Source organism: Nuphar pumila, chromosome 6 (genome assembly GCF_984573655.1).
Source record: "Nuphar pumila chromosome 6, dmNupPumi1.hap1.1, whole genome shotgun sequence".
In the NCBI taxonomy this organism is placed as follows: Eukaryota; Viridiplantae; Streptophyta; class Magnoliopsida; order Nymphaeales; family Nymphaeaceae; genus Nuphar; species Nuphar pumila.
Window position 1 is genome coordinate 91,888,770 of NC_143254.1, and position 14,771 is coordinate 91,903,540.

A 14,771-nucleotide genomic window follows, 5' to 3' on the forward strand; every position below is an offset into this window, starting at 1 on the left:
CTCAGTTTGATACCCTTAAACCCAAAGTTACTAATATAAGTCCTGAACCCAAATTTAAAATTTATTAATACTTTTCAATGATTTAAAACACACCAGTTTCAATAGTAAATCATGAAAATTAAATCACCATAGCTTAATGTGTGTATATATATAAAATCAAGAACCGATATGCTGACAAGCATGTTTCAACGTCAGCACACACAATTTCTAATAAAAGAAACACAATCCTGATCAAATAACCCAAAAGAGAATATATAAATACCAAAAATTTTCAGTCATGACATGTATTTTCAGAACTAAGAAACCATTCAGATTTTCCTCTTTTACACCGAAAAATCCACTGTGAAAACAGTCACGTGGCATCGATCTATGACTGTCTACCAATTCATTTTTATGAACGCAAAGCTTTAGCGTAAGCATCAATCAACAAGATTTTAAATCCAGCTACCTAAATCGTGAACCCGATATGAAACAAGAAACACGCTGATCATAATATGCAATTCCAATATATCTAATTTAAATAGAAATAGTTTGGATTATAACCCAGTGTGAACCTAACCTAAGAACAGAAAGCACATTAAATATATATATATATATATATATATATATATATATATATATATATATGCCCAGTAAATTTAAATTTGAAACATAATTAATCTTGATCATAACAAATAGAAATAAACCTTGATCATAACCCATGCAATTTTGACTTTTGGGTAGATTCTTTGGGTTTAAATCAAGAACCCAACAGAAAATCAGATTATGTTGTGGGAGGGAATCAAAATAGGGTTTATTTCTATGTGGAGAATACTTGGTTTGTACATGCAATAAAAAAAATCAAAGAAAATAACAAACGTTTCTACCTTAATCTTATTAATTTCAAAGAAATCCAAAAAAATATTAAGAACTATATTGGCTTTCACCTTATTCTGCGATTATCCTTAAACCCATTCATGATTGACCCATGCTACACCCCTTTCTACTGGGTTAAGAGAGAGACCCATACCTTGCTTGTTGGTTAGCAGAGAAAGAAGAAGAAAAAATGTGTTAAAGGAGAGGAAGGAAACACAGCTTTCTCTCTCTCTCTCTCTCTCTTATATAAGACACCCTTCCAAGGAGGGGACTCCTTTTCATAAATATAAGGATTTCCATTTTTTTAAGAAAATAGAAGTTCCTTTCTAAACAAACTTTAAAAATTTATATATAATATATATATCTTATCGTATTATTATTATTATCATTGTAACTAATTATTTTTCTTAACACAGATGGATCATAGATCTTGGCCAGTGAGTCCAAGATCCATATGGGGATCCAAAGTATGTCAGCCCCTATTATGAATATGTTATATATTATATTAATCCAAGACATCGAAAAACATATTTATTTAAGAAAAAATTATATTTATTAAATTTAGAATAGGTACAAATATTACGAGATATTCCGATTGTCGCCACACCCGATGGCATAAAACCTCGAAGCCGCTCGCCCACTAGGGAGCTTGCCTGGTTTTCCCTTTGATACCAAGGGCCACCAAAGCCACCCATGCACCTTGTGAAGGGCATTATTCTCTCATTACTATTTTCTTGTAGCAAGTGAGCTTCATCAACTCCAGTGTCTGATTTGATTCCAGACTACTGGATGATGGGCAGTATGGATTTACAACAGAATTTGGCTCATTGTGGTACTGGGACTGAACTTCTGCAGACCCTGCATTGCCTCATTATTGTTTTTTAAATTAAAAAATCCTGGTGGATCTTATCTTTTTCAGACCATAATGTTCTAAAACTGTTGAAGAAAAAACACTTTTAAAGCCCACTTCCTAAGCATAAAGCCATTCACTTCATGCTTTTTACGTGGAAGCTTGCTTCTAAATAATGTAAAGTTTGTTTTTCCTAGTATGCAGTCTAACTAGGGTTGCAAACGGTTTGGATTTTGGATCAGAAAGTACACTGGGGAGTCGGTTCAGATCCAAGACAGCCAAAATTTGCGAATTCACCATCCCATATCCAAACCATTTGCAACCCTAAATCTAACATTGTTTTTTTATAAAAAGCTTTCTTAATGTTGGAAATTCACATATGATGGATATTTTTTTGGTAAAAAGACTTAAAAGATGCATTTAAATAACAACGTAATTTTTGTCCATTTTTTTTAAGTATCACATTCCTGCACTTTTAAACAGCCATAGTGACAGATATGCGAGATTTATGAAAAATCTCGCGAGAAATTGCCTGAAAGTTTAAAACAGCAATTTCTCACGAGATTTATGAAAAAACATAAATACCACAATTTAAACGCGATATTTTTAAACAACTATTTATTGTGAAAAAAACTGTGTTTTTATTTTTAAATAATTATTATTAATATTTTAAAACAATTATTTTTTATATTTTTTAATTTATTTTTTTGTTGCCGAGATTTTGCTGAAAAAAACACGAGATTTTATGAAAAAAATTCAAATACCGGTTTTTGAAAAACGATATTTTTGCCGTTTTTAACTTTTGTCACTATGGTCACAACCCGATACTTGTGGATTCTCAAAATGAGCGAGCGTTTTCAAAGTTGATGAAAATACCCTTTCTCTGTTTTTTTTAATGCTTTGACAGATTTGCTTTTCTTTGTTGCATGGGCGCCTGGGAAGTATGCCAAGAATAGAATGGCATTTTTGTCGTATTTTTTCTTGACAGTGGGGCCACAATTGTAATTTATGTTCCCAATGGAATCTCGCTTATCTCATCTGGAGTCTCAACCAAAACAAAGCCTCCTCGATCTTAAAATCATTTAGGCATTAATTAAATTAAGCCAATACCCTTCCCAGGAAATCTTTGTCGTTTGGTGTTTCTCTCCCCACCAACAAATCCTGTGCTGCTGCTGTTGCTGCTTAAGTTTTTTTTTTTTTTTTTTTTTAATTTTATTTTTTTGTGATGACGATAAATCCTCGCGCCGAGAACCGGGTCACTTAATCGGCCTGTTCTATGTGATTTAAACCTCCGGTGGGCTCACCGACACCCAAGCCCTTACAGAGCTCACCAGTTGAAGAAAACAATAGTAGGCATTCATTAATGGTGTAATATGTTGTTTCACCTTGAATTGGAAGTTGCTCGGATAGCTAGTGGGGTGGTTGTGAGTGTGCTGAGATGAAGGCACCGGATCAATTCCTGCTGGTGCACTTGTGTGTTCGTAACTTTTTGGAGGTGGGCTACGTAAGACAGGGTGGTCGTGGGACCTCACCCGGGTTTTTTTTTTGCTTCAGCAAGGTTCCTCATCATAAAAAATAAAATAAAAGAAAGAATAGGAAGTTGGTATCTCTTAATTTTCAGTTTTTTTGTTGTTGAGGATAATGGCAAATAAACTGCTTTGCTCATCGAGTTGATTGGCTTAAATCTCAGGTCTCTAGTTGGCCATTAGAGAGTACACCCAGCTTCAGCCTTGCTGCAAAGGTTGCACCACTTTGAGATTCGAACTAGTGATGTCTCACAACTTGATGACATTCACAAGTGGTCCCTACCAAATGATTATAGTTCTTGTGACCTTTAGGGCGTGTTTACATTTTTCACCCCTTGGGGTGCCACTGGCTTGTTCCGCCAAATGACTAGGGATGGCAGTGGACCAGGGGAAAATGGCCCCCCGACCCGCCTCACTCCATTTGGAATGGGGATGGTGGTTAAAATCAAAACCTGTGCGGGGATGGACTTACACTTTCTTCCGCCCCATCCCGATCATTGCCTTGCCCCGCCCCACCCCGTTTCGAATCCTTCTTTAGGGATGGCAGTGGGCGGAGGGGAAACGGGGCCCCACCCTGCCTCACCTCGTTTGGACCGAGGATGGAGGACATGAAACAAGGATGGAGGTTAAAATAAAAAACGTGTGCGAAGCTCTTATTCTTTAAAAAATTCAATTCTCTGAATTTTCTTGGATGTTTTATCTGGATTCGATCTCGAATTGAGATCCAAACCCAATATTTTTTGAAAATCTTGGATCCAAATCCATTTTGGGGGTCATTTTCTGAAATAAATTATGTATTTTATGAAAAACCCTATTTCAGAAAAACTTACAATTTCAAAGCGAATATTTTATAAAAATCTTTCAAACACCTCGTTTTGGATCCCATTTTCCTAAAATTCCTCGTATTTTCCTCATATCTTTAGAATTTTTATCAAAAAAATATAAAAAAGAAAAATTCCAGAAAATATGGCTTTCTACACCAATTTTTAAGAAAAACTTGTAAAGAGGCCCTCCTTTCTGAAAATTTTCAAAAGATGGAGGACCTCCCTTGAAAAAATCCCAACGACCTTTTGTTGCGAGAAAAGCTCGATCGAGCTCTCTCTCTCTCTCTCTCTCTCTCTCCCATCCATCGCCAACCATCGCCTCCCTCTTCTACCTCTCTCGTTCATCTCCAACAAACTTCCTCCTTTCCAGATTCTTCCTCTTCCTCTTTAAAAGGGGCACGTCGGGGAAGCCATTGACATCCGCTCTCACCCTCTCATATTCTTCACACATCGATCGCCCCCCTTCATCTGCTTCCTTCTTCTTTCCCTTTCCTCTTCTTCTTCTTGGCATCACCACAGGAAGATCGACCCGACAACAAAGCCAGCCTCATCTACGCTTCTCCTTTGATCGACTGGAGGGCTTCCCGTCCCAGCAATAACAACAATTCAGGGAATCGGGCTTCTTTTTTTTCTCTTTTTCACATTCGATTGTTGGAAGGAATCAATCATCCTTTGCAAACGAGAACACATGAGACACCTCTCCCACTTCAATTAAGATAAACTCTATGGTAAGTCCCTTTCTCCTTTTTGATTTTTTTTTTTTTTGGTTTTTATTGTTCACCGCCCTCTCTTCCTTTTCTGCAAGATTTCTTCATCCTCTCTGCTACGACTTGGTCTCTTTCACGTTTTCCTTTTATTTATTTACCAAGGAGCATCACCCTAGAGCCAATTTGCCTATGGCAATATCGGCCTACGCATTGCAACATAGATGGAACCGTTATGTTCCAACATCTGATTTTCATTTTCTTTGATTTTCAACTTATAATCTTTTTTTTGGGTTTTCCTGCTTCCATCGTCCTATAATCTTGATTCTCTGTTGATTTTATCAATTTCCCATTTCCACCTCTTCTTTACAATTTGTTTTCTGATTTGTTTTTTTTTTAACTCTCGATTTTCTGTTTTAAGTACTCGTTGTATCTTCTCATGCCAATGCTTCACCATTTTTTTTTATTTTTCTCATTTGTAATACATTGCATCCTCTGATAATCGATGTTTGTATTTGTCCTGTTTATATTTAGCTTCTAGCTTCTAGCTTCACATTCTCGTATGTTTCTAGCTTCACATTCTCGTATGTTTCTAGCTTCACATTCTCGTATGCTTCTTTGTAAATGTAAGATGAATATGGCATCTCGCTTTGAACAATCTACTTTCTCATTTCATGAGCTTTCATTTACCTCTCTCTTTTATGCTCTTTTATTTTTATTTTTATTTTTTTTTAAAATTATCAATTTGTCCTAGCAATGTGCATTTCCTGAGATGACATTTCAGTAAATCGCAGTTTGAAATGCCCCTTCGTCTTAGTGATTCACTTTTCTTGAGATTACGTTTTGCCATTTGTAATTTGGAGATACTATTTATCCTGTCAGTCTTTATCCATTGAGATTACGTTTTTGCAACAGATGATTGGACAATGTCATCCATTTTGGTGATTTCGTATTACTGCAACTCACGATTTGAATATACTGACTCTGGATTTTATCGTTTCCCTCCTCTCATCCCTCATCAGATCATTCCATGTCAGTTTATTTTTGACTGATGATTAAGGCTTGGAGAGATCAGTTCTTGATTCTTCTTTGTTGCCTAAAATAGAATTTGTGATTGTCGTGTTTTGTTGGTGTCTGAACCATGAAACAGATAATGGCAGCATCATGGGTTCGTTTGCCCACACCAGTGCAAAGCATTTGGGTGTGTTGACTCTTGTGTGCCAACCCAGTACAATCCACTGTTAATATTAAGAGTCTTTGAAGTATAGTTTAACTGCATTCTGTTTTTTTTTTATCAATTCAACATCTCCATTTTTATCATTTTTTTTGGTGTAATTGGCATCTTTTCTTTTTATTGTTCCAATTATGAATCACTATCCTGAGCAGTAGGGTCTACAAGCAAAAAAAAATAGTATTCCATGTGTACCAGTTGCCTATAATGGTATTCATATTAATGAAACCGTGGATTGACCGTTCACGATATCTCATGTGCTTGAAAGAGGTAAAGTCCGAGGCTTGTGTTGTTTTTTTTTCCTTTTTTTTAATTTGTTGGTAAAAATGATGGGGCCAAAATAGTGAAAGGAGAAGGAATGACAAAGGGTGAGTTTGTTGTTTATAAGGGTGTCCCAGTTCTGGAAGATACGTAGTTGTTAGCAAATATGGCTGGTCCACCTATGGTATAAGGGTGCTGCAAAATCTGAAGGGTGTAACCTTTTCCTGCAAACCTACGTAAAGAGTGTTAAAGCAAATGATTCTAAACTTTACAATGCTCGTAGTCTACCACTAGCATCCAGGTTCCAAAATTTGCCTCATGAGAAAGAGGTAGGGCAACAAGATGAATTTGAATGTCTCCATCGTGATATAACGATTGGATTTGGAAGGTGGGAGTTCCATCCTATGGACCTTGACAACTCTTGTCCGAACAATGAAGGTTGTGTCCACCTGTGGCATGGGGATGAAGACAGGTTTGTGCCTGTCCTGCTGCAGAGCTACATTGCTGAACGACTTCCTTGGATATACTACCACGAGATTAGAAAAGCAGGCCACGAGCACTCACTCACTTAACCAATCTTTTCCCCACCTGTCATTACACCATTTACCTGATGTAGGTACATTTCCTGCAATACTCATCTTCCCCTTCATTTCACACCCCTATGCATCCCCTGCATTTACACTTTCAGGCCACATAATCATATCATAACTTTTTACCTACTGCCTGCCCACTTCAGCACCTTACATCCACTCCCTTCATAAATGCACAACCTGTACTTACATACCCCTGCTGCATTAAAAACATGTACTCCCACTACCAACACTCTCCACCTGTGCACGCCACCCTACCCCTGCCTTCCACCAGTACCACTATTTGCGTGTCTTTCCAACTTCGTTTCAGCACCTTACTGCTATGTACCCTTCACAACAACCCATTCCAGCACCAACAGGCTATGCACTACCTGATCCTAATGATCACCTGCTGTCGCCCTCTTCCAGCTACCCTCCTTTCCCTGTTGTAACTACAACAGCAACACCACACCATCTTCTACATTTACCAAAATCACTGCTTACACTCCATCTTCAACGCACAATATCACTGTAACATCTTCATCCTTCATTGGCAATCACTCATGTTTCATAACACCCATCATTTTTTCCTTTAAGTAGTTTCATATTCCAACCATTATCATCCTGTAATGCACTGTTGGCACTGTTATATTGCTATATATTTTGTAGCACCACATTATATTTCGTTACATAGCATCATCTACATTTATATAGCAACACTTACCATACCACTGCATCCATACTCATAATCCCTTCCCCTATATCTCTTCATTTTTGATACATTAAACCATATCATAATCTCACATATATTCCCATGCGTATACCTTCATTAACATTAGCCTCATATATATGCATTCCACCATCCTCTAATAGGCATCCTCTTAGTATACTACCCATGATTCCTAAAATGTACATTTTCCCTCTATCATGAATACCTGCATATGCATCTCTTTATTTACATAGGAATAACACATGCATTTCTCCATTTAGCCATATGCATATTGACTCTACCATGATGTCTTCCATTTTGTATTTTGCAATCTTATTTTGTGCTAACTCTGTTTTGCAAGGAAATGCAGAGAACGCTAGACTTCCTTCTTAAATTAGAAACTTTCGTGATTTTAAATTCAAAATTCAAAGATGTAATAGTTATATATTAATGAGAATTTCTCCTTTCTAGAATTAGAATAGAATATATGAGCATATAAATATCATGAATTATCTGATTCATATTATTTTCTTTTATTTTTCCACAATGGTGAAACACGAATGACACATGCACCATTCTAATAAGAGATAATTAATCCTAAGCAAATGACCCACATTGATGGCCATAATCAAAATGTGGACAATGCTTAGGATTTTTATCTTTTATGGAATAACATTGGATCCACACTGGATCTCTTTTCAAAAAATCATAATATTTTTAAATATTTTCTTCCTTTATCAAGAGTTTAACTTAAAATTAACTCAAAATATATATCAATGGTCATAGTCAGGATATATTGAGAGTTAATTTTATTTTAAACTTTATAAAGGCACTAAAATGTGTTTTATTCTTCATCTGAATTTAGATATGATTATTATATAATACATTTTATAACCATAGTCACAAATGTATTATATCTTTAATCTTATTTCAATTCATTTAAAGAATGAAATATGCTTTTCAAAATCCAATTTCAAATTCTTTTAATTCATTCATCATTTAGGATAAAATTACATTATATTTAATTTTTTTTTTCAAAATTCAAGTGATTCTGAGATGAATTTTCAAATATCTTCTTCATTTCTCAAATCAATCTTCAAATTCTCCTTTCTATTCTCAAAATTCTATCTTATTTCAAAAAAATTCATAACTTCAATTTCAAAGTCCAAATTGACTTTGAAATTTCAAATTCATTTTTATATTCAAAATTCATTTTGCAATTCAAATCAAATTTCAAAGTTCAATTAAACTTTGAAATTTCAAATTCATTTTCAGGATTAAATTTCAAATTCAATTTAATATTCAAAATCAAATTTCAAAGTTCTATCCAAACTTTGAAATTTCCAGATTTATCTCCTGATTTCAAAATTCAAATTTGAAAGTCAAGTTTCATTCTCTACCCTTTCCTCCAATTTCAAAATTCAATTTAGGATCTCTCAGATCCAGCTTCAGGTTTCATCTGGATTTCTAAAATCCAATTCTATCTTCAAATTCCATTTGAACTTTTCTAAATCCAAATTTCATCTTGGATTCTAGATTTAGAATCCAATTCCACCTTGGATTCAGATTTTTAAAATCCAATCCCATTCAGGATTCTAGATTTCGGATTCAACTCCATCCGGATTTCAGACTTTGAATCCAATTCCATCTAGAACTCCAGATTTCGGATCAAATTCTATTCCAGATTTAAAATCCAGTTCCATTTCCAATTCTCATTTCCAAAGCCAATTTCAAATCCATTTCTCAAGTCTAAATTCAAATTCAATTCCTGTTTTAGGTTCCGAATTCAAAATTTCCTTTTTCAAAAATCGATCCAGATTCAAAGTCCATTCTGACTTTGAAAATTCATTCTTATTTCAAAAATTCTAATTCTAAAATCTCTTTTCTCTTCATCTAAAGGCTTATTTTTTCAAATTCTGATCACTCCAAAACTTAAAATTTCAAGTCTCTTCTTCTAGATCTATTTCAAATTTCGAGTTAGATTCAAAATCTAACTTTTTCAAACCAATTTCAAACCTTTGGATCATTTCTTCACTCCATTATCGAATTCATTCCAGAATCACTTGGAAAATCCCAAAATTTCTAAACTATTTTCTCAAAAGCATACATTTCTGCATTTGTATTTCACAAGCACGATTTTTTGTGCATTCTTAGACTTAGAATAAATTCTTAGACAATATTTAGGCAAAGCAAAAATGCATAAATTCGATCCTTGGTTCGATTACCCCTGGTAAAGGCGTCAGGAACGGTCGAACCTCGTACCGACGAGCGAATCCTGTCTCCTAATTTTTCTGCAAATATTTCAAAACGGAGGCGAGTAAATTTTTCAAAATCTTTTTCAAGGTCAAGTGAGACCTTCGCAAAAGAGTTTCTCTCTCTCTTTCTTCTTTCTTTTCTCTTCTCTATTTTTTTCTATCTTTTATTTTTCCCTTCAAAAAGGAAAATAGGAGTTAGAAAGAAAAAGATGAGAAAATGAATAGAAAGAACAAAGAGGAAATTTTTTGCGATGATCACAATTTTACATTGAAAAAATTGGGGATCTTAATTGAAACTCAGTTCAGAACCTGACTCCATATGCTAGCCAGATCTTAAGGATCAAACCCGAGTAATTAATCGAACCCCTTCTTTTGTTACCAAGCCCTAAAACTATACCCAAACCCGAGTATGGGTCTTAATTGGAACTCAGGTCGGGCCCATGCCTGGTATAGAATTTCACAAACTATACCCGGATCCATGTATTATTCAAACCTTCGGGTTCAAACCCAGGTCTTAATAAAGTCTTCTTATTTATCACCATACCCGAACCCGTTTGGTCCGAGTCGGGTCCGGGTAAACCCGAGTCATTGACACCCCTACGCGTAATCTGATTCTGATTAGGGCAGGTGGTAGAATGTAACAAATAAAATATCGGGTGGCTTTTTTATACATAACTCACAAGTGAGGCTTCTTTTTGTAAATTACCATAAAAAAGAAAAAGAACAATTCATCCGTTTGGAAGCTTTCACTGCAAATAATTGAATCCCCTCCCTCATAACTCACAAGTGAGGCTTCGTTTTCTGTTTGTGTTTCCGCTCGCTGCCCCAACGCTCACCGCACACGCAAAGGGAGAAGGAGAGGCACAGTACACACACACACACACCGCTCCTGCTCCTCGTTTTCCTCTTCCTTTTGCCTTCATTCAATGCGTTCCTTGACTGGAAAACACGCGCACCGTCGTCTTCTTCCCGATAACTGCTCTCCGAAGCAACTGACGCAGTAAAGTAGTCGAACGAGTCGCCCACTGTAGTTTCGCTTCCTCGCCGAGTCGCTCTTCTCCTTCCCGAGCCTTCTGCTTTGCTTCCTCGCAGGAGGATCGATCGCTCGTCCTTCAGTTATAGGGTTTTCGGGGGTGAAGAAGGAGGCTTTTTCTTGAGGATCTGGTTGTGTAGATTGCGTGCAGAAGATGCGAAGGAGATCGAGTGCTTTTTGTATTGGCGTCTGAGCTCGGGAAGATTAGGTTTTGGTGAAGGGAAATGGCGTCGGAGAAGATCGGGTCGAAGGGCCAGGCGTGGTGAGCGAACTCGTGATCTCTGTCTTCCCCTGTTTTTCTGAGACCTAGAGTGATGCGAATTTCATGAAAAAGATTGCTTTTTTCTTTTATTTTCTTCGTTGTTTTGTGCAGGTTCTGTACCACAGGGCTGCCTAGCGACATTATAATAGAGGTGGAAGACATGGCCTTTCATCTCCACAAGGTCCGCTTGCGCCCTAAAATTTCGCCGTTTTCCGAACTTTTTTTGAGTTTTTGTGCGTAAAATTCTCACCTTTCTTTGGTTTTTGTTTAGTTTCCGTTGATGTCGAGGAGCGGGAAACTACACAGGATGATTACAGAGCAGGAGCTCTCGATGCACCGAGGGGAAGAGGAAGACGAGGAGGAGGAGGCGGAAGAAGAGGTGTGCGTGCTGAGCCTCCCGGACTTCCGGGGGGGCTCCGAGGCGTTCGAGATCGCAGCGAAGTTCTGCTACGGCGTCGAACGTCTTCCCGCTCCGGTGCGCGGCGGAGTACCTCGAGATGACGGAGGAGCACAGCGACGGCAATCTCGTCGCCAAGACGGAGGCGTTCCTGAGCCAGACGGTGCTCCGGAGCCTCAAGGACGCCGTCAAGACCCTGAGCTCGTGCGAGCAGCTCCTGCCGGAGGCCGAGGAGCTCGGCATCACCAGGCGGTGCATCGACGCCATAGCGATTAAGGCCGCCACCGACCCGTCCCTCTTCGGATGGCCGGTGGCGGAGGGGGCATCTGGCGACCTGGCGAGTCCCAGCGGCAATGTCCCCTGGAACGGGATCGAATCCGACCTCCGGCGCCGGGGACCGGTGAGGTCCGCTTGGTGGTACGACGAGCTCACCGTTCTGGGGCTTCCTCTCTTCAAAAGAGTCATCTCCGCCATGATAGCCCGCGAGTTGTGCCCCGAGAGCATCGAGGGGTCGTTGGTGTGCTATGCCAAGAAGTTCATCCCGGGCCTCTCGCGGCGAAACCGGGCGCCGTCCTCTCACTCTGTTTCCATCGCAACAGAGGACGAGCAGAGGGAGCTCTTGGAGACGGTGGTGAGCCACATGGCGGCGAGGAAGAGCAGCAACCCGATGACAACGACGAGGCTTCTGTTCGGGCTGCTCCGGACGGCGAACATACTGAGCGCATCGGAGGTCTGCCGGGCGAAGCTGGAGAGGAAGATTGCCGCGCAGCTGGACCAGGCGACGCTGGACGATCTGCTGCTGCCGAGCTACTCCTACCTCATCGAGACCCTTTACGACATCGATTGCGTGGAGAGGATTCTTGGGTACTTCCTCGAGGGATGTGGCGGCTCGGGCTCCGCGGAAGGGGAAGGGGAGGAAGACGAAGAAGCAGACAGCAGGTTCGGGAATTCGACGGGGATGAAGCCGGTGATGGTCGTCGCGAAATTGATGGATGGGTACCTCGCGGAGATCGCGTCCGACGGGAATCTGAAACAGGAGAAGTTCTACGACCTCGCTGTGGCGCTTCCGGACCATGCCAGGGTTTACGACGACGGCCTGTATCGCGCCATCGACGTCTACCTCAAGGTAAGAGTTTTAAGAATCCAGTTTGCACCTTTTTTTTACTTTAACCAGACATGGTAATTGGTAAGCCCACTTGATTCTGTCCGATGGTATCAACTCTCAAGGGCTAAGCAAAGACTTTTGGTGAGTAAAGAAAAAGACTGGCCAAGCCTCCTGCGTTGGTTCTACGTGGACTTGGTCTTTGCTTAGTGCGTGACTCAACCTGCTCCCTTCGAGTATAGAGCGCTACTAGTTGGCCTCAGGCCATGAGTCAAATTTTTTCGACTAGACTCAAAATGGGTTTACTGGTTCTTGGTGGTTGCTCGAGTGTTGAATCGCTGGTTCAATTCGGCGAAGCATGAATGCACAAAGGCCAAAATTCATCAGTCGGTATCAGCCAACTGCCACTACTGAAATCTCAAATTCTCTCCTAATAAAGCGAGGGTCTTTGTCGAAGGGTAATTTTCTGGATATCTCCTGATCTCTGACTCAGGAAAGTCTTTATCGAAGGGTAATTTCTGAGTATCTCCTGATATCAGGATGCAGGCAAACTACTAAACATGAACATCTATCTTGTTCTTTGTGGTCCGAAACTTCGAATCTGATTGGTTGGTCAGTATTGGTCCCTGCAGACTCCCAATGTTTTTCTTTTTGTTGCCTTTGCTTATGCCCCTGTCAAAGCTGAACTTGTGTTGAAGTTCAGAATGTTTTTGGATGTTAGCCATCTTCATTTTTTTTTCACTTCTGCTTCTTCTGATGAATGTTTATGGCAATCTCTATAGGCAACTTTTACCCAAGATTTAAAGTTATCGCCTAATGCTTCTTAATGTACTTGTAAATTGGTCGTTATTAGTGTGCAAGGTTTAACTAAATCTTGAGCCACTGAAAATGTCCTTAGGCACATCCATGGATCTCAGACGATGAGCGCGAAAAGATATGCAGCATGATGGATTGCCAAAAGCTCACACTCGAAGCGTGCACCCATGCTGCTCAAAACGAGCGGCTTCCTCTCCGGGTTGTAGTGCAAGTTCTCTTCTTTGAGCAGCTCCAGCTTCGTAATGCCATCGCTGGCTCCTTCGCAGCCACTGATGCATCGGATTCAGCTGGACCTTCGCGCCTCCACGACCACATTGGGTTTACGGCTCAATCCCCAGCTGGGCAACCATTGCAGACTAAACTCGGGGACAATCAGGTCCTCCCCCTCGACATGGACAGTATGAGGACTCGAGTTCACGAGCTCGAGCATGAGTGCTCCACCATGAGGCGTGCTATCCGGAAGTTCGATAAGACCAGCAAGGGTGGCAATGGTGGTGGTGGTGGTGGTGGTGATGGTGAAGTTGGTGGCAATGGTGGATGGAGCTCATTTGCTAAGAAGTTAGGGTGCAAGTTCAAGACTCAAGTGTGCGACTCACATGAAAGAACATGTTAGCATATTCTTTTTAGTTTGAAGCTAAGAAAGGGAGCCACCACCGTAGGAATTTCCATGCTAGAAAAATTATAACTCTTGAGATTTTTTCCATTACCTTTGTTTTGTTTTTTTAACATCTTTTTGATACTCAATCTGTCCTCAAGCTAGAGGAGTCTCTCTCCTCTCCTGGTGGGAAGTTTAGAATGATAGCATTCATGAATCGTGTCACTTGTGTGAGCTCCAATCATGATGTTATCAGTATCGGTGAGTTTCTGACTGTATCGTCGGCCGATAGGCATCTTATCGGAAGAAAATCGATACGCGGTTATTTTTTTAAATAAATGCAAAAATACTAAAAAATAATTTTTTATTATTATTTTAATAATTTTAATACGTGTCACGTTATAATTGACACATAAATTTTTTTTTCTGGCTGATACAGAACGATCACTTGAGTATTGGTATCGGCCCGATACCGATACTGACAACATCGTTTTTTTTTTTGCTGTGGAAGGGAGATGGGTCCCCATTGTAAATGATTTTTCGCTATCTAAACATCAATACATCGTGCACGCTCAAGCACATCAAAGTGGCGATTAGCCGATTACCAGTTTAAAAGGATCTTACTAGATACTATGTAGCTCCATCTAGTTTTTGTCAATATTTCTGTTTTTACCCTTGTTCTTCATATTGCAATATTTTAAACGCCAAAGACTTGAGTGGAATCATAAATGTTTATGAGTAGGACGTCTTTGTTGGAGCCATCTCAGGTTGGACTCGACAAG

The 14,771-nt window shown here is 39.4% G+C and overlaps 1 pseudogene across 1 annotated transcript; it reads left to right on the plus strand.

Annotated features, from left to right (window-relative positions):
- The first annotated feature begins 10,911 nt into the window (after positions 1-10,911).
- Positions 10,912-14,216, plus strand: LOC149835144 (BTB/POZ domain-containing protein At5g66560-like; annotated as a pseudogene). Its single transcript, XR_016432600.1, has 4 exons — positions 10,912-11,079; positions 11,191-11,260; positions 11,351-12,602; positions 13,477-14,216. The product of XR_016432600.1 is annotated as a BTB/POZ domain-containing protein At5g66560-like (transcript).
- Positions 14,217-14,771: the final 555 nt, after the last annotated feature.